This window comes from Lampetra fluviatilis, chromosome 27 (genome assembly GCF_964198595.1).
Source record: "Lampetra fluviatilis chromosome 27, kcLamFluv1.1, whole genome shotgun sequence".
Classification (NCBI taxonomy): Eukaryota; Metazoa; Chordata; class Hyperoartia; order Petromyzontiformes; family Petromyzontidae; genus Lampetra; species Lampetra fluviatilis.
The window spans coordinates 3,542,228-3,568,913 of NC_136301.1; the positions used below are offsets into that span (position 1 = coordinate 3,542,228).

Sequence of the window (26,686 nt, forward strand, 5' to 3'; positions counted from 1 at the left end):
CACCTATTAAGCATAGGCACACGTGTAAACACATACACACGGATACACACACACAGATACACAGTACAACTTGCACACAGCCACGCGCGCACATTCACACGCGCGCACACGTACGCACATCCATACAAACAATGCACGTTTGCACAGACACACACACAAAGGCAAAGGTGCCCCGTGTAGGCATACGTACAGACTGTCGTTGGGGCAAGTGCTATGAGCGAGCACTATGTTGCGTTCGGTACAATCATTGTGCACGCGCCCTCTCCCCTAGGTAGACTCGGCCCAAAATTGCATCGGATAATATACGCGCGTGCAATCGCACACTGTGAACAGTACATCAGCAGATACAAGCAACGTATTGTAAATCAAATGTTTAATTTGTAAATGTTTTATATATGCATCGTGTATTGCGTTTAGTACCGTGTATGCACACACACACACACCACACGTCATATACATCGGACAAAGATGTCCCGTATCGCCTTCGCAGACTGTTGGGGCAAGTGCGGTCAGCGAGCACCTATGACATGTGTTTGTGTGCGTGGTCCAGCAAACCACTCCCGGCCGCCTTTGTCTTCCCGGTGGTTGATGTTTATACCCCCCCCCCACTACTACTACTGAGGTTGTACTCGGGAGAAGCTCAAGAGCGGTGCGCTAACCACGCCACACACACCACACACACACCACACCACACACCCACACACACTCCACACACACACACCACACACACACCACACACACACACCACACACACACCACACACACACACCACACACACACACCACACACACACCACACACACACCACACACACACACACAACACACACACCACACACACCACACACACACCACATACACACCACACACACACACCACACACACCACACCACACACCACACACACACACCATACCCACACACACACCACACACACCACACACACCACACACACACCACACACACACCACACACACACACACCACACACACCACACACCACACACCACACACACACACACACACACACACCACACCCACCACACACACACACACACCACACACACACCACACACCACACACACCAGACCACACACCACACCACACACACCCCACACACACACCACACACACACCCCACACACCCCACACACACCACACAAACCACACACACACTCAAGCTCAGTAAATTGCAGGTCTATATATAGGCACTGACTGCTGTTTGCACGCATTATATATTTATACAGGATGTCTTGCACACACACACAGACTATATATAATCTGTACACACTTACACTATATCACAACTATTACTCTGTATAATTATTTAATAATAATGTCCATCGATACGTCCATCCACTGCTGGATGAACGCGTACCATCCCCGCCACACACCATTGGATCATGAGTGTTTGCGGGATGGGGTGTTTGACCATACTTCACCACGCTGGTCATTTGCTGCTAGCCAGCTGGCTAAACTACACATCACTGGCCGCTGATGTTTTCAGAACGCAGTACGCTGCTAACCACTGCGCCACCGCTCCACCCGATGCACGCAGGAGCATCACGCCGAACCAGAATATGCGTAGAATATCTAGCGTTGTGTGTACACACACACACGCACACGCACAAATCGTGCATACCACACGTGCATACGTACATTATGCTGCTATGTAGCATACACATGATGGAATACTAGGCATATCTACTCGCTGTATGCATCGCGTGTGCCGTACACACACACACTCATTTATAATCACAGTGGCAGCCCGTACAGATGAGCAGTTCGTGACTGCGCCGTTGTGGACGGACGTGTGTATGAATGGTGTGTGTGTGCGCACGTGTACTCGGCGGATGTGTGCGTGTGTGTGTAAACATTGGGGAGACAAAGGCGGCCGGGCGTGGTTCTGATCGTCACCCCCTCCCCTCCCCATCCATCCCTCGGCCGGTGTTCGTTTGCCGTGTCGGCCTTCGTCGACGATTGCTAACAGCACTTGCTCCAACGGTCTGGCAAAGGCTATCTGGGGAACCTTTGCCTTTGTGCGACTGTGTGTGTGCGCGCATATGCACAATGCACGCGCGTGTATCTGTATATCTGCATGTGCGCGTGGATGTGCATTAATTGTAATGTGTGTACTGTACCGGTAACCGCATTGGAGCAACAGCAACACAAAAAACCGGTTACGAACCGGGTTTATGCCGCACGCACGCGAATGCGAAGAACGATCGACATCTACCCGCGGATCAGCTCCGTAACTGCTGGGAAACGAAGGGTGCTGCTGCTGCTGCTGCAGCCGCTGCTGCCCCTGCTGCTGCTGCTGCCCCTGCTGCTGCTGCTGCCCCTGCTGCTGCTGCTGCCCCTGCTGCTGCTGCTGCCCCTGCTGCTGCTGCCGCTGCTGCTGCCACTGTTGCTCCCCCTGCTGCTGCTGCAGCCACTGCTGCTCCCCCTGCTGCTGCTGCCACTACTGCTGCCGCTGCTGCATCCACTGCTGCTGCTGCAGCCCCTGCTGCTACTGCTGCTGCTACTACTGCTGCTGCAGCCACTGCTGCTACTGCTGCAGTGTTATTGACGGCATCGCAGCGCAGCGCACTTGCAGCCTCGATGTTTGCCGGTTCGATTCCATCTCCCGGCGTGGTTCACAGCAGCGAATTAGACCGTCGGGTCGCGTGTGCTAGGGTGGTAACGTGTGGGGTACCCAGACCTCCTGCAAGACGTCCGCATGGTCGGCGTGGAAGAGTAGGCGGAGTCACCACATGACGACCCTCGAGGTGAGAGACGCCTCTAGCGGAGGGCCATCCGCCGGCAGTGGCGTGGAGCCGGGAATTGCGGGGGCTGCGCTTTAGCCTTTTAACTGAGAAACGGGGGTGCGATGAACCCGGCGACCCGAGTTCGGTCTCTTTGCTTGGCCACCAACATCGGCGACAATTATCTGAACCAGTCGCGGGCCTCCCCTATGGCGACTCGGCCTCAAATGATTACCGGGGATACAAAGGCGGTCGGGTGTGTTGCTGGCCACCCACCCCCTCGTGCGCCGTGACGGCCTTCGGAGGTGCTCGCTAACAGCAATTGCCCCAGCAGTCTGCTCGAGGCTACCCGGGGGATCTTTGTCTTTGGGCATGTAAGCAATTGAGCGTGATCGTGTGCACGTGTGCGCCGAATGAATTCAAATCGCATCAATGTCACACATTCATCCGTTCCAATTACAATTAACTTTGTGAGACCATATACACGCCAATCACTTGCAAACATAGCGAGAGTACTCTGTTGCATTGTACGTAGAGCAAAGGCAAAGGGCCCCCCCCCCCCCCCCTCATATATAGCCTCAACAGACTGTTGGGGCAAGTGCTGTTCGCGAGCACTCTGTGAAGGCCGACACGGCAACACGACAGAGGTGGGTGGCCAGCACCACGCCCGGCCGCCTTTGTCACCCCACTGGTTTACAACCCCAACCCCCCCCCCCCACCCATTTTGTCAATCCACTGCTGGATGAAGGCCTCCCCCCCCCAACTGCGTCTTGCGGGTCGTGGGAGTTATTTGGAGCGTACTTGACCGCCGCTTTGTAGCTCATCGGATTCCTCCAGGATAAACAACAGATGTTCTCATTCTGGACAGTGGCGGCGGTGGTGGGCGTTGGAGGACAGCCCAATTAACGTCGTTATGTCGGCGCTGATCGCAGCATCTGTTTTATGCGCGACGGAGGGGTGGGTGTTTGTCGCTCGTGCAAGGCTAAGAGCCTTTTAGCTTCTGAGATGTCACGATATCGGGTTCGAGTCTGGGATGAGTTGTACGTATATTGAGCTTCTTTCGCACCGTACGTAGCCAACCATGCTAATCGGCCGTGCGGGGGGCGGGGGGGGGGCAGCAAACTGAACACAAAAAGCGGCTCTAAAGAAATGAGTTTTTAATTTAGATTCGAAAGCACATCATCGCTCCCGGTGGTATTGCTGATGTCGGAAGGACGAAGAACGTTCCAGACGGCCGCTGCGGTGACCGTCTTTGCCCGCTGGCTGCAATGATGCCCGGAGTTCGCGTGCACGGTTTATGCTCCTTGACGAGTTCAGCGAGATATTGCGGTTCATTTGTGGCGAGCACTTTGTGTGTGTGTAACGGGTGCGACCTCATAACGCGGATGGCGCTCGGCAAAATCGGAAGCCAATGCGGCTCCGGCGAGCACCGGACGGACATGGTCGGATATTTTGGCCACGGTGGATATTTGGCCACGGTGGATGCTTTGGCCACGGTGGATATTTGGCCACGGTGGATATTTGGCCACGGTGGATATTTGGCCACGGTGGATATTTGGCCACGGTGGATATTTGGCCACGGTGGATGCTTTGGCCACGGTGGATATTTGGCCACGGTGGATATTTGGCCCCGGTGGATATTTGGCCACGGTGGATATTTGGCCACGGTGGATATTTGGCCACGGGGGATATTTGGCCACGGTGGATGCTTTAGCCACGGTGAATGCTTTGGTCAAAGCAGAAACAAGAAGAACAACTCACCATATTGGGTTGTAAATCTTCCAGCATCTTCACACGACCGAGTGCCGGTGGTGCGTGCGTCGTTTTATTGGCACAACGCGAAGCGCGATTTTCATGATAAACTCTCCAATAGTCGACGCCACCACCGTCAAGTGCACCCAGTAGCCGTCATAAGGTGACGACATCGCGATTTCACAACGACGCGTCGGCTCGGTACAGGAGAACCCCTCTTAACGATCACAACACGTATGTCCTCCTGATGACAATCGCTTGTGTTGCGATCGAAACGTCATAGTTTTTATTGTTTATTTTATAAATATAATTTTTTATTAATTTGAACCTATCTACGTGACTTTACCGCAAGACCCAAAGCATATTAATTCCTGCAGTCACGAAAGCTTCAAGTCAAGATTCATTCCACACGTTTGCGTGGAATCGCCGAGGCTTGCTGGTGCGTTTCCAATCGCGAGCGACCGGCCGACTGCCAGCGCCGCTGAGTGAGCGATTGGAGGCACCTCTCGTGCGCCGACGATGGCACCACACCGGCGCCGTGGCGATCGCGTTCTGTTGGGGCTCATCGCGGAGACATAAAAAACAAAAAGGCAAACGGAGTCTTCAGGTCGCGATCCGAATGCGTCGCGGATTCAGCGCGGGTTAAAGTTTCGTGATGTCGGGTTTCGTCGGGGTCGGGCTGTCTGTGGGTTCGCCAGACGAGGCATATTGCGAGTGTCCGCGTGCAATCACATACCCCCTAAGTGCCTATAGAGTAGAACCCCTCTTAACGACCACCCCTCTTACCGACTAATCACTTAACGACGGGCCTCCATTAAGCCCAACGTGTAGTGTGTAGTACAGTGTATAGTGTAGTGTATAGTAGTATAGTGTAGTGTATAGTAGTATAGTGTATAGTAGTGTGTAGTGTAGTACATAGTGTAGTGTATAGTATCGATTTAAAGCTTTCGTGACTGCAGGGATTCATCTTCTTGGTTCTTTCGGTAAAGTCACGTAGAAGGGAAGTAATAAAATAATAAAAATAAAACATAATAAAATAATTCTCACGACGTTTCGGCTACAACGCAAGCAGCCGTCTTCAGGTGAAGAATGAGACACTGCCAAGCTTGGAGCTTATATATAAGCTGGGTTGGAGGTGGAAGAAGAGCGCCTTAACAAAAGAATGTGCATATCAAGAGGAATTTAGCATATTCATGGGAAATGCGTAGGAGGTGGGCGGGGGGGGTTTCAAAGTCATATTATGCCCATGCATTATGCAGGATCAGCAGCATCAAAGAGGGGAAAAACCACCTCTGCAGTACTAAACTCTACTGACCTGGTATCGACAATCAAGGGGATTTCCCTGTCCCCAGACGACCTGCTTGTCAGTTTTGATGTGGTTTCCTTATTCACTAAAGTTCCTGTACCTGACACCATCGCAATCATTGAAGACTTGGTTCATCAAGGACTGAATACTGGGGTACCCCCCCTGGTGAGACACTGCTTAACCAATACATACTTCACCTGGAATGGAACTTTCTACAACCATTAAGAAGGATCCTGTTGAGGAGCCTTTCAAGACCATCACCTTACCCTACATTGCTGGGGTCACAAAAAAGATCTCCAAAATCCTGATTAAACACAAGATTCAGGTCCGATTCAACAAAGTACATAAAATCCGTGATCTGGTCCCGTCTGTAAAAGACGTGGTTCCAGACATACAGTACCCTGGCGTCTACAAACTAAGTTGCCTCTGTGGTAGCAGTTACATTGGAGAAACCAAACGACATGTCTCGGACCGCATCCGTGAACATACATCTGACCTGAAACACGGTAGGACAAACACCTCAGCCGTGGCAGATCACTGTTACAACTCAGTGGGCTCACATGACATTGACTTCTCCAAGACAGAGGTTCTCTGCAAGCCATCTGGCTACCATGAGAGATTCGTTCATGAGGCGATCCACATATACAAACACAGAGACAATTTCAACCGAGAAGATGGATTCTGGCTCAGCAATCATTGGAAGGACGTAATAAACCACTTCGGATCTTAACTGATTGTTGTTCACGTTTACGGTGACTTTCAGACCGCAGTCCACTGACTGGCATTGACTGTGTATCTTGTGTTCTCCACAGGGAATGCATTACTTGCTCTGCTGCGGGTCTCCTCCTACCGCTCTCCCATTCACATGTTTCATTGCTTCTACATACTATTAACATGCCCTCCCTTTGTTAATGCTACCCCCTACCCCCTCCCTTTGATGCTGCTGATCCTGCATAATGCATGGGCATAATATGACTTTGAAACCCCCCCCCCGCCCACCTCCTACGCATTTCCCATGAATATGCTAAATTCCTCTTGATATGCACATTCTTTTGTTAAGGCGCTCTTCTTCCACCTCCAACCCAGCTTATATATAAGCTCCAAGCTTGGCAGTGTCTCATTCTTCACCTGAAGACGGCTGCTTGCGTTGTAGCCGAAACGTCGTGAGAATTATTTTATAATGTTTTATTTTTATTATTGTATTACTTCCCTTCTACGTGACTTTACCGAAAGAACCAAGAAGATAGTGTATAGTAGTGTATAGTGTAGAGTAGAACCCCTGATAATGACTAATCACTTAACTACGGGCCTCCATAGAACCCAGTGTGTAGTGTATAGTAGTGTAGTGTATAGTGTAGTGTATAGTGTAGTGTATAGTAGTGTATAGTAGTGTAGTGTATAGTGTAGTGCCTCCATAGAACCCAGTGTGTAGTGTATAGTAGTGTAGTGTATAGTGTAGTGTATAGTGTAGTGTATAGTAGTGTATAGTAGTGTAGTGTATAGTGTAGTGCCTCCATAGAGCCCAGTGTGTTCGCTGTTTAAAACGTGCTGTTATAAGTACAGTAAATACGAATTCATGCATTGATGAACCGCGCAAAATGCTTTCAGCTATCAATTACGGTTCAGTGATTCTGCACTTGCTCTATTACTATAGTACCATACCGCCTTCCAATTTTACGAACGACTGGGTGTTTAAGGTTAGCGAATTGTCGTATTATCTGGCTGTGTAGCAAATGAAAAAATACAATTACGTGACTTTACCGAAAGAACCAAGAAGATGAATCCCTGCAGTCACGAAAGCTTTAAATCGAAATCAAACGAAAGTAGGCAATACTCTTGGGTACAAGACATGCCAAGTGCACGCGCACAAACTCAATATTCAAACTCGTATGGGGCTTACCATAAATGACGTCACGCACCTGGGGGGGGGGGGTTGAAATGTGACGTCACATCAACATGCGCAACTTTAAATAGATATAGACAACACGTTCTACTTAATTAAATAGACTTTTTGATAAATGTTTTCGCCTACAACATCAGAGTGCAGCGCCACATTAAATGCGCACTACAATGACAATAGTTTAAAGCGATTTGAAGCATGTTTTATTTTCAAAATGGAAACATGGTTTTGGGGGGGGGAGGGGGCAGAGCTTCGTGCCGTCATATTTGAGGGGGGGGGGGTCTGACTTTTTGTGACGCCGTGTGACGAAGGGGGGGGGGTCAAAAATCGTCCAAAATCGCGTGACGTCATTTATGGACGGCCCCTAACCAGGTATACGTTAGCGAGTGGCACCTGTGAAGGCCTGAACGGTGGCATTAGGGGGTGGGCGTGGTGCTGGCCACCCCCCACCCCCACTCGTCAGCCGTGCCGGCCTTCATAGGTGCTGCTCGCTAACAGCACTTGCCTCAAAATTCTATTCAGGCTACACGGGGGATCTTTGTCTTTGCGTTGCGTGTGGTGCAACCCACGCGGATTTTTTCTTTAAACTTCATACCCCTTTTTTTTAATTTATAAGAAAAAAAAATCCTTCCTGAAACGATTTTTTTTCCACACTGAGTTTACGACCTTCAATCTGGGGCTGAGGCTAAAAGGGATTTGAGTCCACACCAAGTCTAAGTCCGGCTAGCTCTGCCTGGAATTCCAGGGTAGGTTAAGTCGGGACACAAGAGGGGGGGGGGGGATCTGGAGGTGGAAGTTCCATCGTAGTTCGAGAACTTGAGTGGCAGATGAAAAAAAATTATTCACGAACAAATTTATTTTTGTCGTTCTATTACCGGCGCGCGATGTCACTCGCCGCTTGGCGAGTCGTTGCTGCTGAGAGGGAACGGATTGAGGAAGTCTGTGTGATGATCACGATCACGATGATTTTGTTGAGAAGGGAGCTAGGTGGTAACCGTGGCACATCTCCGACGAAGCTCACGCTGGAGGAGATGTGATACGCAGATAGTCAGACGTGGGGGGGGAGGCATTGGGTGGGGAATAGGAGGAGGAGGATGAGTGAGAAAGAGCTTCATAGCTCATCGGATTTCTCCGGTCTAGATAAATATTCTGAATTTAAAAAAATGAAAATAAACATTCTGAAAGGTCGTTGAGTCGTTGGAAGGCGCCCGCCAAGGGCACCAACCAAAGCCCCCGGTCTGCGATGACGAAATCCGCGAGGATTGCCACCCGCCCGATAACAGCATCTGTGTGACGTGCCGCACATTTTCCGAGAAATGGCCTGAAAGCAACCGGTCTCGATCTGCCGGAAACTTACACGTAACTTTTTTTTTCTAAATCTCTTGACCGAATAATAATCAAATAAATAAATAAATAAACGACCGAGCGAGCGAACGCAGCGAAACGCGAGACCCTCTCGACGCGCCGCCACTCTGACGAACTCCCCGTGCACCGGCGGCGTTGATTGCGAATCGCACCGAGGAACTGAGCACCCACCCCCCACCCACCACCAAACCCCCATTGGTAGGTCACTGGGTTTGTAGCGCAGTCCTCTGTGAGAGTAGGAGACGCTCCTGTGCTATCTTGAAGAGGCAGCAGCGCAAATCTACCAAGGAAGGACGTGTGGCTGCACCTCAGAGCTCTACATCCTCCCTGACCTGCTGTCCAGTGTGCCGCAGAGAACTCCGGGCTCGGATTGGCCTGTTCAGCCATCTGCGCACTCATCAAAACCCAACAAAATGACAAACGTGCCATGGTCATCATCAACTTTGATGGACGAACAAAAAGAAGAAGTAGAAGCGCAGTCGTAGAACCCACGCTCGTAGCGGCCACCCCACAAACTCCCCAACTTGAATTGCCCGGAAATATCTGCACACAAAGGTGATGTCCCTAACCCCCATAGCGGCGTTCGCGAGTTCGCGAGCGGCGCTTGGGGTGGCGGGCAGCACCACGTCCACCCGGCCACCTTTGTCTCCCTAGTGCTGATGTTTATACACACCACACCGAGTACTCATTTTACGGCTGAGTCGACCCAGGGGGAGGGGGGGCAGGCCAAGAACATGGTTCAGATCACTATCGTAACTGGTGTTGGCCGTGAGTGGGAATTGAACCCGGGTGACCGGCTTCGTGGCGTAGTGCGCTAACCATCGCGCCACCGCTCCCCATACGTGCACACACACCCGCAGTTCACATCCACACACCAACGCACACTCTCCTACACGCCTGTGGCCCTGTGACCCGTGGACCCCCGGTGCAGTCTAACCGCCTGCACACTCAATAGCGGCATCGCACCGGTTGAACCGACTCGCATCATCCAACTTACAAGTAAAAAAAAAGGGGAGCTAATTGAGATGGGTTATACGTTACATCATTCTCCAGAAACAGATAAATAATTCCTCACCGGTTTTTTTTTGTTTGTTAACGTCGGCAGCTTAGTCACATCGATTGCACTAAACCGGTTTTAATATTCCTTTACACATTCAAGGGGCTGAGGACAGCAGCGTCAATAGCGGGCCACCCACATCCTGTTTGGGACCCAATGCCGTGGTGGGGCCTTTGGGGTCGAATCATCACCTCCTGGGTTGTGCCTCCTGCTTAGGGCATCGCTTCTCCGTGCGCGTTGTTTTTTTATTTACACGCTTTTATTGAACTCACTCTGTCTTTTTCGATTTAAAGCTTTCGTGACTGCAGGGATTCATCTTCTTGGTTCTTTCGGTAAAGTCACGTAGAAGGGAAATAATAAAATAATAAAAATAAAACATTATAAAATACAATTCTCACGACGTTTCGGCCACAACGCAAGCAGCCGTCCTCAGGTGAAGAACAGGTCTGTCGGTAAGACAGCGTCTGAACTCTGTTGTCGTATCCTCAAATCTTGCAACTCGATTTTAACCCACTTCCCAATGTGGTATCGACTGCAAACTTGGTATACGTTTGTCATACCGATGACAATACTATATTCCATCATTAAAATTAAAATAAAATGTTTAAGCAATATTTTTTCTATCTTATGTTTCGGCTTGGGACCAATTGTCCACGCTCAACTGACGTTGGCTGTAAATCACCACGGCTCCTTACGTTATGGCAAGCCTCGGGGCCACTTCCTGGAGTCGTGGAGTTCTGCCATTACTCGTACGGTACATTTCATTAAAGAGTGTTAAAATGTTTTAAAAAAATATTACTTATTTTGGAACTGGGTCGCGTTCCTGGCTAGGCCTGAAGCGTGCCTCTAGCACCGAGGTTGCCAACTCATAGAGACGATCAGCCCCAGGTGTGTGCGAGTCGCGCCAATAACAACCGTCAAGCAACAACGGAAGAAGCGAGACCCGCATCCAACATCTATCGTCTTGGGCGTTGCACTCACGGCTATAGTTCTCGCTCAATAGCTTCCGTCAAGGCTGGCTTGGAATAGAGATGTATTGGCGTAAGGCACTACCACTAGAGTACAAAGTATGCCTGTTGACAATACGTATGTATGCTGAACATCTTTGGTAAAGTACGTAGCCAACGGTGCTAATCGGAGGCACGGAGGGGGCGGGCGGGGGGTAAACTAAATACAAAGTTATTGGACCCGGATATATTCCTACAATGCTATGAACAGGTTTATAAATAGGGGCAAGATGTATGGGGTGTGGCTAAAATAAGTCCTGGAACAGTACTCTTAGGTTTTTTCCGGTAAAGTCACGTAGGTAAAAAAGAAAAGAAAAATTAATGAAAGTAAAATAAAAATCACGACGTTTTGGAGGCAACACAAGCAGCTTGTGTTGCCTCCGAAACGTCGTGATTTATTTATTAATTATTTTACTTTTATTAATTTAAATTTTATTTTATACCTACGTGACTTCCCCGAAACAACATAAGAATATGAATCCTTGCAGTCGCGAAAGCTTCAAATCCTGGAACAGTGTTCAGGGCTGCTCAACCTGAAATCAAGCGCCGTGCGTAACCTCTTGAGATGCACGCTTCGCTACGTGGAGCTCCGACCGTGCGGCATTAAAGTTCATCGCAACTGGGTCAGCCGTAGCACCCTAACCCAGGGGCGATGAGAGTCCACGCGTTCAAAAAGAAAAATTAACCCGTTAAAACAAAGTTTTTCACTATAAATCCTTTATATGCGTGGCGGCTAGAGTCCTCTCGTCTTCTGGCTTGAGATGGCTGCCACCTATGGGTCAGATGATTGCCTGCCACCATTAAGCAATTGGTAATTAAATATAAAAAAAAATTCCTAAAAAGTGTAACATTTTGGAAAAAATTTGTTTCACGAAAATCAATTGTCACGCACAACGAGTCTGTGTGCAAAATGTCAGCTCGATTGGATCACGGGAAGTGGGTTAAAAAACGACCGAAAGATGTGCACGGTCGTAAGCGCGCAAGCAAGCAAGCAAGTGAACTTAATATAAAGGATTTAAAAAGAGAGAGCACGGGGCCCACGGTCCAAATGAAAATAATAACAATGCACGCTTGGATTCCTGTCTGCCTGGCTGGCGTGCGTGATGACGTCACCAGCACCCAACAGCATTGAGCCGGGTCCGTGCGTGGTGACGTCATGCCTGCCCCCACCCCACCCGCCCAACCCTCTTGCAGTTTACTCCGATCGGGGCGTGGGGGGGGGGGAACACAGCAACGTCACACCCCCTACTGCGAAACATTTCAGGGCAAAATTTTTTTTTTGCGAGCGGGGGGTGGGGGGTGGGTCTGTAACCTGCGACTCCGGGGTTGGGGGGCGCGAGCTCTTTAAGAGAACTGCTTCGTGGCCGTGTCCACGATCCATCGAGAAGGAACCGCCACCGTCTCGCGCGCGTGCACGATGCATTGCGGCTCTTGAAGTATTTTAGGGGTTTTTGTTGTTGTTGCCGAACAAGAAGGACAAGAATTTAAAAACGGCTCTTCCTCTTCGCTTTGGAGCGAGCGGATGTTTTAGACGGTACCGCTCGCAAGCGTCACCGTGCGTGCCCTCGCTCGCCCCGCAAGCCGGATGAAGCCCTTGCCGTCACCCCGTGTCGGTCACGGGGGTTGGGGTGCGTTTGACCATACTTCACCGCGATGGTCAATGCAGGGCCCGGCCAATGAGCGGCAGCCGCCTACGTACGCAGGGAGTGGAGAGGGGGCGGTTAACCAATATGCGTCCGCTTGCGTATGGGGTGTCTACTGACAATGTGTGGACGCATAGGAAACGGGGGGCGGGGGGGGGTGAAGCCTCCGTAATAATGTGTCTACATTGGCCTTCAAATGAGCCACAGGTCAATTCAGCTGTGAGACAACAAGTACTAAGGGGAGAAGTGGGACTGTGGGAGAGGTGTCACTCGTGTGCCACCGTACCCCTGACTGCAGCTGTCACGCAGCTCAGCAGTGATAGCTGCCGTTCTATAGGATTCGGGGTGGGGGGGGGTATGTCAAGCGTACGTACGCAGGTGGGCGGGGGAGGGGGGGGTGTAAAAAATACGCGTGCGTACAGAGAGGGGGACAGGGGTCAAGTTTTGACATATTTTTGCGTACCAACTAAATGGATGGCCCCCTAAGGGCGCGGCGTGAGATGTCGCTCTGAGCCACTGATGGCAACACAACGGTGGCCGGGAATTGAACTCGGCTTGCCAAATGCATAGCTCGGTGCTCTAACCGCACTGCGCCACCGCTCCCAACGGAACGGACAGTATTCAGGGATAAAAATACAGCCTCGTGTGGACTCCGCGTGCCACGCGATCGCGGGGGCATTGAAAGCACACAGCCTCGTAATTCTACACGGCCGTCTTGAGATTATTGGAAATTGAAAGGTCACTGTGGCACCAGTGTTATTGGCGAATGAAGTTTCGTTGTAATATATTCTGTCGTGTAATGGGAAGAAATTTTTTTGTGTGCCGTTTACTAGAAGCGCACACGTCCTTTAGACGTGACACCGTTTGACACTATATCTTCTTGCTAGCTAGCAAGCAAGCCAGCCCAGCCAGTCAGCCAGCTAAGCCACCCAGCCAGCCAAACTTTAAAAAATATATAAATATTATTTTGCAAGATGAAGGAACTCTCCGTTTGGAAATTCATCAGCGACCAGCGCGCCGCACCCCGTGCCCAAGACAGGCTGGCGAGATGATGCGTGCAGAATTTGCCGTGTGGACAAAAAAACTAAGAATAGGTTTTTACTCTCTTCTGGCAATCAAACGGGAGTTGTTAAGATGTTCGAACATCAAATAGGAAACCAAGTGACTGCGTTAACCACACACATGGTGCTTGTGGTGAACACGCAAACACAATATGCTCTGATAATTGTGTTTTACCCTTTTATCTGGCAACAAAACTGAAACCTTTTTTTTTTTACAAGGAGTCATGTTTGCATTGACCACAATACTTGCGGTCGGAATGCATAAAAAACACAACTCTGATAATGTATGCACTGTCCTTGAAATTGATTGGTCCACACCCGAGACAGCTTTTCTTAGAGCCTAGTCTCACATGGTGTTGGACCAGATGACGCCAAAAGGCGCACAACTAAAAGACAATGCACCATCAGAGTATGAGAGCTTGGGGTAAGCATTTACACCATTGGAACCTCCTTTGCCAGTAGAAAAATAGGATAATTGGTTTTTTACCCTTTTATCTGGCAACAAAGCTAACATCTTTTTTGCAAGGAGTCATGTTTGCATTGACCACAATACCTGCAGTCGGAATGCAAACAGAAAAAACACAACTCTGATAATGTATGCACTGTCCTTTTAGTTGATTGGTCCATACCGCACGAACGTTCCGCCACGGTTAATAGGCGCTCGCAGACAGAGCCTGCGCAGACGTCAGCAGTGGTGGAGCTGGTCCATAGGGGTTTGGAGCAGAGGTCGCAACCGGGTACCCGATACCCGTACCCTACCCGATACCCGGCTACCCGTACCCGGCCAGGTACGGGTACGGGTACGGGTACCCGTTTGCGACCCTGGTGCGACCGGGTACGGGTACGGAATGAATACCCGTTTGCGACCTCTGGTTGAGAGTGCCCTAAGCAGAAATTTTAAAATGTTGGGGGAGGGGTGGGGGGGGCCTTTTAGATTATAAACTCACCCGTGAGGTGGCAGAAAAGTCGTGGACACGAGATGGGAGATGTTGCGAGATGACAGAAGAGATGCAGACAAGACGGGGGGGGGGGGTTACGACGAGACGAGAGAGAGGGAGAGAGACATGGGCGTAATGAGATGAGAGGAGAAAGATTCAGACAAGATAGCGACACGAGAGAGAGAGGGAGAGAGAGAGAGACGTTGGCTTGTTTATGTTTTTTATATCGCTCGTTGTGTTTAACGAGATCACGAATTGCAGCTGACATTTGGCTCACCCTCGTTTAGTTTTGTTTTCTGGCGTGAATCCCGGGAGCCCCACCCCCTTGAGCTACTTGGGGGGGGCCCTGAGCTTTTGCCTTGTTTTGCTCACTCCCAGCGCCGCCAGCTGACCCTCGTGACCGCGCTTGCGAACGTCGGCTGAACGTCGGCTCAACGTTGGCGCCGACGTTCCTTCTTTACCTTTCCAGGGGGGGGGCGGGGCGGCAACGTGCACGGAGGATGGAGTTCTGCTTCTACTCTCTCTATATATGTCAAGACAAAGATCCCCCGTATAGCCTTAGCCGACTGTTGGGGCAAGTGCTGTTAGCGAGCACTTATGAAGGCCGGCACGGCACACGTGGGGTTGGGTTACCAGCACCATGCCCCGACCGCCTTTGTCTCCCTAGTGGCGATAATTTTACACACCGTACCAGGTACTCAATTGAGGCCGAGTCGACCTAGGGGAGGCCCAGGACCGGCTCAAATAATCGTCACTGGTGTTGGCCGTGAGAAGGGAATCGAACCAGGGTTTGCCGGGTTTCTAGCGCAGCGCGCTAACCGCTACGCCACCGCCTGTACAACCTGCGGTGTCTGTCGGTGTGTGTGTGTATATGAACCTGGCGACCCGGGTTCGATTCCCGCTCACGACTAACACCAGTGACGATTATCTGAACCGGTCCTGGACCTCCCCTAGGTCGACTCAGCCTTAAATGAGTACCTGGTGCGGTGTGTAAACAACGCCACTGGGGAAACAAAGGCGGTCGGGCGTGGTGCTGGCCACCCACCCCCTCGTTCGTGTACCGTTCCGGCCTTCATAGGTGCTCGCTAAAAGCACTTGCCCCTACAGTCTGTTAAGGCTATACGGGGGATCTTTGTGTGTGTGTGCACGTCACATTGCCTGCGAGAGCCGTGAACGCATTTCCAAGTTGGCTCGGCTGCAGAGATAGGAGAACGGGGGCACCGACGGGCGGGATTGGCAATCGGCTTGGATCTTCGCACGCGCCGTGCGCAAACCTGTTACGCGGATCTTACGTGGCCAACGCCGAGTCACAGTTTCCTTTCAGAGGCACGTTGCGAAAAACTAACAAAAAAACTCTCTTAAAGTCCTTAAATTTCGATTTAAAGCTTTCGTGACTGCAGGCATTCATCTTCTTGGTTCTTTCGGTAAAGTCACGTAGAAGGGAAATAATAAAATAATTAAAATAAAGCATAATAAAATAATTACAAAATAATTAATGTATTAATAAAAAATACAAAATACTAAAATAATTATGAAATATTTACTTTCTTATGTTGTATTTTAGTAATGTATTATTAAAACATAATTATAAAATACTTATTTTATTATGCTTAATTTTTATTATTTTATTATTTCCCTTCTACGTGACATTACCGAAAGAACCAAGAAGATGATCAACCACAACTCGCAAATGCTGCCACCCGGCGATGAAACAGGTCGCTGGTGGGCACAAGTAATGCGTAGAGACCCGCATACGCGGCCGATGCCACGTGCACCCCTGTGTGCGTGTGCGCATCACATCTGCCCATCGGTCCGTGACCGGGGGGGGGCAGGGAAATGATTCGAAATAAAATAGCAAATAGCGCGGCGGTGGAGATGGAATCGAAGGGGGCAACCTCTGGGATTTGCCGAGCCCGGTCAGCGCGCCGTCATCCCAATAACGTCAAAATGCCCCGCTGCAATATCGTTCTCTCTCTCTCGGCAAAGTAACCTGCTATTATTTACTTATCGCCGTGGCGCGAGGTTCAGCGAAGCGGCAACTGCACCAGTCGCTAGTATTGACACAGTGACAGTGGGGAGGGGGTGGACGAGGTGGGGGGGGTGATGCGGGTGGTGCCTGGCCAGGGCATGGTGGAAAACAATAAGTGGATTTTTTTTGTTATTTTTCTATGCTACTTTGTGTTATTATTTTGCCGCCAATGCGTTCGTGCGGCTCCATCAGTACGGCCGGGATAGAATCTGCAGTGGCGGTGTCGTATTGAATTATTGATACCCGCGGACGCTCACCGAGTATTTTTGCACTTCCGTAACGCTGCCCGGTGTGCGGGGCCCCCCTCCCTCCTCCTCCTCCTCCACCCCCACGCGCATTACGTCCGTACACTGTATCGCCGTCGTCGAACTCGACGACGGCTCAGAGGTGAACGTGGAACGTTGGGCGAACGTCGGGCCAACGTTGGACTAACAGTTCCGACCGCATGTCAACGTCAGGCCAACGTTGGTCGAACAGTTCCAACCGCATGTCAACGTCAGGCCAACGTTGGACTAACAGTTCTGACTGCATGCCAACAACGTGGCCAATGGAAGTCCGACAGTTCCAACCGCATGCCAACAACGTGGCCAATGGAAGTCCGACAGTTCCAACCACATGCCAACAACAGGCCAATGTCAGTCCGACAGTTCCAAGCGCATGCCACATCAGGCCAACGTGAGTCCGACTGCCGCGACCACGCGGCAAGGTTCTGCCCATTTTAGTCGAACAGTTTTGCCGTTTACTAGAAGCGCACACGTCCTTTAGACGTGACCGTCTGACACTATATCTCTTTGCTAGCTAGCCAGCCAGCCAGCCAGCCCAGCCAGCCAGCCAGCCTAGCTACCCAGCCAGGCAAACTTTGGCCCAACTTGGCATGTTTGTCGAGGTCGGCAACCTCGTTGGTTTTTTGTTGACGCCGACCACGGCGATGCTGAGAGCTATAAAGCATTCGCGTTATTAACGTCTGGCCCGTCTGACCGACCGGCCGTCTGAAACGTGGAGGGGGGTCACGACCCCTCCCAGTACAGGGAGATTGCTCAAGTGATTTGAATTGTATTTTTTATTACTATTCGCTACTTTAACGCTTTCCAAATAAGGCCGTTAAAACGTGAATCGATTAACTCTGTCTGCCCAGGTGTCTCCTGTCTCTCCGTAACGTGGAGGGGCTTGGGCGAGGGGTGGGTGGGTGGGGGGTCACGGCAAATGCTCGTGAAGATGACGCAACGTGGAACCGTACTCTTTCCCGTGTAGCGTAGCGGCTGCGTTGCTCTTAGCGACTCTCCCCCAGGATCGCCCGAGACGCGCCTTTTTGCTCCGTCGGCTCGCGCGCCAGTCGGGGTCACGGAGGTCACGGTGACGCTCGCGAGCGATGATCGCGATTCGAGCAACAGCAGCAGCAGCAAAAAAAAAACAACCTCCTGCATTTGAGCGACGGTTGTGCCCGCAGCAGCAACAACAACAACAACAACGACAACAACCACAGCAACAACGGCTGCGGGAAATTCCCACGTCCCTATGGCCCCGCGGCCTGCCTGAGACATCCGCAAGGATCTTGCCTCCGAAACGTCGTGATTTTTATTTTATTTTTTATTTAACTTTTTTTTTTTACCTACGTGACTTTACCGAAAAAACTAAGAACATGAATCCTTGCACTCACGAAAGCTTCAAATCTAGAAGGATCTTCTTCTCCTGCGTCCGGCGCGCCGCTCATCGCCCATCGTCATGGGCGATGAGCGGATGACGATGGGGCTGACGTTGAACGTTGTTGTGCTGTGCGCGCAACAACGTCAATTATTCATGCCCCCCCCCCCGCCATTATGTGTGTGTGTTTGCATTATGCATCGCAAACCGTTCATAAACCGTATGCAGTTTGGGGCACAGCACGGAACGTGCAGTGTTTTTTTTGTCTTTAGGTCCACAAATATCGCGACGGATGTCCCGAAGGCCGGAGTGGCAGCCTGCCTCGCCTCGTGTGGGCAGCGGCCCGGTGCGTGGTTGACGGCAGCCCACACCCGGCCGCCTTTGTCTCCCCAGTGGCGATGTTTTACACATCCCACCGGTTACTCATTTGAGGCCGAGTCAGACTAGGGGGATGCCCAGGACCGGTTCAGATAATCGTCACTGGGTATTGGTGGCCGTGAGCGGGAATCGAACTTGGGAAGCTGGTTTCGTAGCATGGCGCTAACCGCTGCAATTTAAACCGATATCTAGGTTTGGACTATAGTGGAAAAGCTGGTAGCCGTACCAACTCGCTCACCCACTGACTCAACCATTCATTCATTGGTTTGCCAAAGGGCTCAGTGACTCACCTATTTGCCCACCCTCTCACTCACTCATGCACTCACCCATTCACTCACCCAATGAGCCATTCATTTCGTCATTGATTCGTAAAGTCACTCAGTAACACCACCTGCTCGCCCACTCGCTCACCCACCCATTCATTCAGTCATTGATTTGCAAAGTCACTCAGTAGCCAACCTACCCACCCTTTCTCTCGCACCAAGCTCTCATCCAGCCACTAGGGTTGCCACCTGTTCAGGTTTAAATCGGGCAGCCTCGGCAATTGGCGTCTGCGAAATCGGGTGGCAGCAGCAATTGATTTGTACCCAGATCGAGTCCCCAACGGCCTTGCGTGGAACTCCATCGCAGTGCAACTCCTGCGCGCGTTTCGACAACAGACCGCCTTCCGATCGAGATCGATAATTACCATCGGTGTTGGTCCACAGCAAGGGGTCGGCAAACCAAATTACTGTCACAAGAAGAGCCATTTTGTTGTTGTTGTTATTGTAATTCTGTTTAAAAAACAAAACAAACCCCCAACGTTTCACGAGCCCGCGCAGTTGCACCACGGTGAACAAGAGAGACGGTGGCGGCCCTCAATACGTGACGGTCACGAAGCACAGTCCTTAAAAGAGTCACCGCGTGCGGTTCCGGAGCTGAAGATTTGCCGACTCCCTCCCCCCCCCCCTCGTTCGACACCAATACCCACAGGTTGCCCCCCCCCCCCGCTCTGGCCCTCCTCCTCCGTCCGGCACGCCGGGGCTCGCGAAGCCGGACAGAGCGCGGGCCAATATGGATTTGTTGTGCCCGTATCAATCGGAGCTTCCGTCATTCGAGGCGCTGTTAACCATTCGGATCGGTAGCCGCGGTGATTAATTGTCGAGCGATTTTTTTTTTTTGCCAAACGCACTCCGTTAGTGCTGCCCCCCCCCTTACCCTTCTCCTCTCCCCCACTCCCCCGTAAACCAGGGCCGGATTAAGGTTTTCGTAGGCTCTAGGCCATTTTGTTTCGTGAGCCTTCAGTGATGACTTTCTATAGTTGGTGCTGCTGATGTTGCTGCTGCCCCGTGGCACTACCGTCGCTGTCACTCTGCTTGCTTCACGCGGAGCGCAACAGCGCCTCGTCTTCCCTTAGCTCTGCTCCCTCTCGAGAATGAGATTGTGCGAAAAAGGCCATTTGAAGATGTTACGTGTTAATTTTGCAATGAAAAAAAAATCTCGAAATGTTCATCTCTGGTGTAAAATTTTCTCTCGCCGTATGGGGGAAAAAAAACCGATTGACATGACTCTGCCTCTTTGTATCTACACCGTGCCTATTCTTGCGATGTAAATATATTTATTTATTCAAGAAGATATGTTGGTTACATTTTTTATCATACAAACAAAACGAAAAACATGGTCACATTTTTTTCGTAAGCCCTTTTAATTTTCTTAGACCCCCTAATGCACCGTGCCTAAGAAATGCCGACAAGATCGACGCGCTATTCATGGGCTCACAATTGCATCTTTCTAAAATTAGTCCGCCTTGCTTGTTGATTGATGGTCAACGATGTCAGTCCCCCACGGGAGGTCAGAAACCTTGTGGTGTTCAGTTTGACCGGTCAAGACTCTTACTTAAGGAATCGTAGGTACTTCGTCAGGAGGGATGGCTTCAAGTCACCAATTAGACCGGTTCTCTGCGGTGTTCCGCAGGGATGTGTGCTTGGCCCGTCGCTTTTTAGCATTTACATGGCACCATTGGGTATTCTGCTCCAACATTTTGGCTTATACCTCTTTGGTTCTTTCGGTAAAGTCACGTAGGTCGAACAATAATAGATCACGACGTTTCGATCGCAACACAAGCAATCGTCATCAGGTGGGACACCAGCAAGAAAAAACTGCTGCTTCAGCAGTTTTTTTCATGCTGTGGTTGTCCCACCTGTGGTTGTCCCACCTGATTACGATTGCTTGTGTTGCGATCGAAACGTCGTGATCTATTATTTTTCTACCTACGTGACTTTACCGAACGAACCCAAAGAGTATGGATTCCTGCAGTCACGAAAGCTTCAAATCAATCTCGGCTTATCCTACACATTGCTATGAAGATGATACTCAAATGTATATCAGGTTAGGACCAGCCCTACCATAAACCCTAACCCTGTGTGTGTGCGCGCGTGCGCGTGGCACAAAGTCGGGCTGTGTGGCTCGGCTCGGCGACACAAAAGTGGGCAAAGAAGGATAAGTGGGGAGGAAGCGTGGAGAGAGGCACGCTGGGGGGCACGTGGAGAGAGAGACGGACGCAGAGAGAGAGACGGAGAGAGAGAGACGGAGAGAGAGAGACGGAGAGAGAGAGAGAGACGGAGAGAGAGAGATTGAGAAAAGAGCGCATGGTTTGGAAGACGCAACGCAGTCGGGTGACGGCTACATTTTTGCATTCTGCTTTGAGAGTGCTCGAGTGGGTCTTTTGAGCAGGATGCGTCACGGTGTCACGGCCTAGCAGGGACGAAAGGCGATGGTTGAGTCCTAGGGGGTCGACAGGCAACCATAATAACAAGAAGCGACGAATTTTTTGCATCGATTTTTTTTTCGAATTTGGTAAATACATTTTTTTTAAAAACTCAATATTTTAAAGAGCCGCAGTTGCAACGCGGTGAAAACGAGACGGCGGGTGATCATTCGTCAATAACGACACGGAGTCATTAAATAGCCGCCGATTGCAGACCCCTGCTTTAGAGGAGTGCAAAGAAGCGAATTGAGCGAATTCAGTCAAAAACAAGTAAACCCGTAAAAACAAAGTTTTTCACTATAAATCCTTTATATGCGTGGCATCGGGGCGGCTAGAGTCCTCTCGTCCTCTGGCTTGAGATGGCTGCCACCTATGGGTCAGATGATTGTCTGGCAGCATTAAACAATTGGTAATTAAATATTTAACAAAAATTTCCCTAAACAGTGTAAAATTTTGGAAATGTTTTTTTCACGAAAATGCATTGTCACGCACAACGAGTCTGTGTGCAAAATGTCAGCTCGATTGGATCACGGGAAGTGGGTTAAAAAACGACCGAAAGATTTGCACGTTCCTAAGCAAGCAAGCGAACTTAATATAAAGGATTAAAAAAAAAAACGGCTGCCCGAGAGAGGGGCAGCCAAAGAGCCGCAAGGGAGTGTCCAAAGAGCCTCCATACGGCTCCAGAGCCGGTGGGAGCCAACCCCTGGGCGAGACTGATAACGGAGTGGCGGCCAGGGGAGTGGAAACGCGTCCCAGAGGACCTCCCGCCACAGCGGAGATGGAGCGCTGGAAATCGTCTCTTGTGCCGGGCGCTGTGGGTGGTGGATGGTTGCATCACTGTGGCAGCGGCTACCACCTTGGATTTCGTCCCCCCCCCCAACAACAACAACAACATCACCCGGCAGACCACGTCTCTATCAATTCTTCCTCCCGCTCCTTCTCTCGTCAGGGCTGACGCTAATTAGTGACCACGTGCCACCGACGCGGGCCGACCGGCGATAGGGAGAATACGGCAGCGAGACATCATTGAGGCGTTTAGGAGGGCGACTTTCCCAGCTCGGTGGCTCGGGCACTGCTTGTGCGTGTTTCTAACGGACAATAAACAAAGCAAACACCTGCTGCTGCTACTGCTGCTTCTATAATTGTGTCATTTAAAGACCACGGCGATGGTGACAATGGTAACAACAACAATGACCCCGATTGAGTGGTCAAATCCACGCACGAAACTTCGCCCGTGACCCGAAAGTGAATTGTCGAGGCGCGGTCATAATCGCCGTCTCATCTCGGAGTGCGACGGGACGCTGGGGGGAAACTATCGCTGACCAACCGTGGATGAAAGGGGTTGCCTAGAAGGGGAGTTGAAATATTCTTAGGTTTTTTCGGTAAAGTCACGTAGGTAAAAATTAAAATTAATAAAAGTAAAAAAAATCACGACGTTTCGGAGGCAACACAAGCTTCCGTCTTCAGGTGGAACCATCACAGCACGCTTGCTGTATCAAGTAATGAGAAATTCCAAGAGATACTACCCCGTATATATACTGGTGGAGGGGGGGGATGACCCAGGCAGGACAGGCCCCCTTTTTATTATTATGGTAAGGTTGGTGCGGCTTGAGACTACGGCTAGTCTGCATAACAAAGGACTGAGCCTTTGTTATGTATCTCTATGGGTCTCTATGTATCTCTATGGAGTTGAAACGACGGCCACGCGTAACATTTCGCAAGCGAAGACTTCGGCACACCGAAGTTCTGGGCGATTTCTTCCTCGCGTACGATTGCAGCAGCCGCGGCCGGATTAAGGTTCTTGTAGGTGCCTAGGGACTTCTCTTTCGTAGGCCTTCAGTGATGACGTTCTACAGTTGGCACCGCTGTTGCCCAAAGTCACTACCTCGGCCGCTGTAATTCGCGTGATTGTGCGAAAAACACCGTTTGAAGATGTTGTTGCTCATTTTTGCAATGCAAAAAAAAAAATCTCGAAAAGTTCATCTCCGGAGTTCATTTCTCTTCTCGCCTTATGATAAGAAAAGGGGTCTCCATGGGTCTCTATGTATCTCCATGGCTCTCTATGTATCTCTATGGGTCTCTATGTGTCTCTATGTATCTCTATGCATCTGTATGGGTCTCTATGTATCTCGATGGGTCTCTATGTATCTCTCTGGGTCTCTATGCATCTCTCTGGGATTAGTATATGATCAGTAGTTGGGTTGCAGGGGCCACAGTAACATTCCTGCACTTTGTCTTTAATGTATCTCTGTGCATCCATATGGGTGTCTATGTATCTCTATGTCTCTCTATGTATCTCTATGGGTATCTATGTATATCTATGCATCTGTATGTATCTCTATGGGTCTCTATGTATCTCTATGGGTCTCTATGGATCTCTCTGTATCTCTATGGGTCTATGTTTCTCTATGTATCTCTATGGGTCTCTATGTATCTCTATGGGTCTCTATGTATCTCTATGCATCTGTATGGGTCTCTATGGGTCTCTATGTATCTCTATGGGTCTCTATGTATCTCTATGTATCTCCATGGGTCTCTATGTATCTCTGTGGATCTCTGAGTTCACTATATAACCAGCAGTTGGGTTGCAGGTGCCACAGTCGCACTCCTGAATCCTCGTCTTCAATGCATCGACGCTCCTCTCCGAAGCGCTCCGCGCGCCGCCGCTCCCAACCTCGCGACGCGACGGGACCCGCGGAGACCAGAAGCGCGGTCGGAGCACCAAAATAAATAAATAAACGGGCGGGCGGACACAATTTGAGAAAATGAAGCAAAACCAAAAAACTAAAATCGGACATTATTCTAAGAGCGACTAATGACACTCGCCTTTTGTGCGGTATCGTGGCGCCGTCGACCGCCAATCGGTTTTCCGCAGCGAAACAATAATCCGATTCCGCGTTCGCCTGTCAAGCCGCCGAGCGATGGGGCTGTGATGCGATAGAAAGGCATTACCCTAATGCTGTTGGCAGCAGCAGGAAGCGGGCCTGTACTCTTAAGCGCCAAACCACTGGCGAGGTATGAAGAAAAAACAAACAAAAAAGTTCTAGATTTGAAGCTTTCGTGACTGCAAGGATTCATATTGTTAGGTTTTTTCGGTAAAGTCACGTAGGTAAAAAAAACATAAAAAAGTAAAATAAAATAAAATAAAATAAATCACGACGTTTCGGAGACGGAAGCTTGTGTTGCCTCCGAAACGTCGTGATTTTTATTTTATTTGACTTTTTTATGTTTTTTTACCTACGTGACTTTACCGAAAAAACCTAAGAATATGAAACAAAAAAGTCTTAGAACGCACAGCTCGCGAGAGCGCGCGGTGAGTGGACCCCCCGAATTTGTGAACGTTGAAGTTGGCGTAGCGATGTGGCCCTGCGGAGGACATCGTGCCGGGCGTGGCGTGGCGATCAGAAACCACGGACGCTGAGAAATATCGAACGCGGAGCGCACGAGAGAGGAGCAGCACCTCCGCCGCGGAGATGGAGCGATGATTGATGATGGCGATGGAGCGATGACTTAGTTGTTTATGATGATGGAGCGATTATGTTGATGTCGATGGAGCTATAGTGATGTTGATGATGGAGCGATGGCGATGTTGTTTATGATGATAGGGCGATGATGATGTTGATGATGATGGAGGAATGGCGATGTTGATGATAGAGCAATATTGTTGATGATGCAGCCATGATGATGATGCTGATGATGTTGATGATGGAACGATGAGGATGTTGATGATGATGAAGCGATTATGATGATGGAGCGATGATGATGATGATATTGATTATGGAACGATGGTGATGATAATTGGTTTTTTACCCTTTTATCTGGCAACTATACTGACACCTTTTTTAGGAGTCATGTTTGGTCCAACAGCATGTGAGACTAGGCTCTAAGAAAAGCTGTCTCGGGTGTGGACCAATCAATTTCAAGGACAGTGCATACATTAGCAGAGTTGTGTTTTTTGTTTGCATTCCGACCGCAGGTATTGTGGTCAATGCAAACATGACTCCTTCTAAAAAAGGTGTCAGTTTTGTTGCCAGATAAAAGGGTAAAAAACCAATTATCATATACGTTTTTTCGGTAAAGTCACGTAGGTAAAAAATAAAATTAAAATTAATAAAAGTAAAATGAAAAAAGCATGGAATTTCTCTTTACTTGGAATTTCTCTTTACTTGATACATCTATCGTGCTGTGACGGTTCCACCTGAAGACGTAAGCTTGTGTTGCCTCCGAAACGTCGTGATTTTTATTTTACTTTTATTCATTTTAATTTAATTTTTTACCTACGTGACTTTACCGAAAAGAACCTAAGAGTATGAATCCTTGCAGTCACGAAAGCTTCAAATCTAGAATCAATTATCATATTTTGCTACTGACAAATGAGGTTCCAATGGTGATGGTGATGATGTTCATAATGATGGAACAACGATGATGATGGAGTGGTCATGATGATGTTGATGATGGAGTGATGAAGATGCTGATGAGCTCAAATGAATGCACAGGAGCGCGGCAGATTGTGGCATCGCAGGACCGTGAGGGATGGTGACGGCGTGTGTGAGAGGCCTTCATCCAGCAGTGGATCGACCACAGTGGATGACGAGTGCGATGACCGTGGTGACGACGACGATGATGATGATGACGATGATGATGAGGATGATGATGACGATCCAGGGAGTCTGGATTCAAAACCCAGGATCTCTTGCGGCGCTGGCTGTGACGCCTCTGACTTGTACACCCTCCATAGGCCTGGTCGGGCAATTCCACATTCCTGTGACGGGGACCAGTACGTCCGTAGTATAAAAACCCATGGAGGGGTAGGCATCTGTCTGGGGGGGGGGGGTGGATGGAGGGAGCAGGTTTGGGGGGGGGAGGGATTTATCTCGTCCTTGAGCAAACGACGACCGCGAAAATCTGCACCCCGCACACGCACACGTTTAGCAAAAAAAAAACCCACCTCTCTCCTTCCCTTCCTCCTCCTCCTCGCCACATCCCCGAACCCCCTCACTCATCAGCACGCCAGGACCTCATCTCAAATCACATGACCCCGTTTGGCTCTTAATGAAAATCCTGATGTATGTGCTCTGTATTAACCAATGCCATATGCGGTGTGTGTGCGTGTGTGTGTGCGTG

General features: G+C 49.9%; 1 protein-coding gene and 1 long non-coding RNA gene across 8 annotated transcripts in view; one reads left to right on the plus strand and one right to left on the minus strand.

Annotated features, from left to right (window-relative positions):
• LOC144942307 (uncharacterized) overlaps window positions 1–26,686 on the minus strand; it is a 549,184-nt gene that overhangs the window by 182,880 nt on the left and 339,618 nt on the right. The gene's annotated exons all lie outside the window — the stretch shown is intronic.
• The window catches only part of SYT7 (synaptotagmin 7), a 223,095-nt gene that overhangs the window by 1,480 nt on the left and 194,929 nt on the right, over window positions 1–26,686 (plus strand). The gene's annotated exons all lie outside the window — the stretch shown is intronic.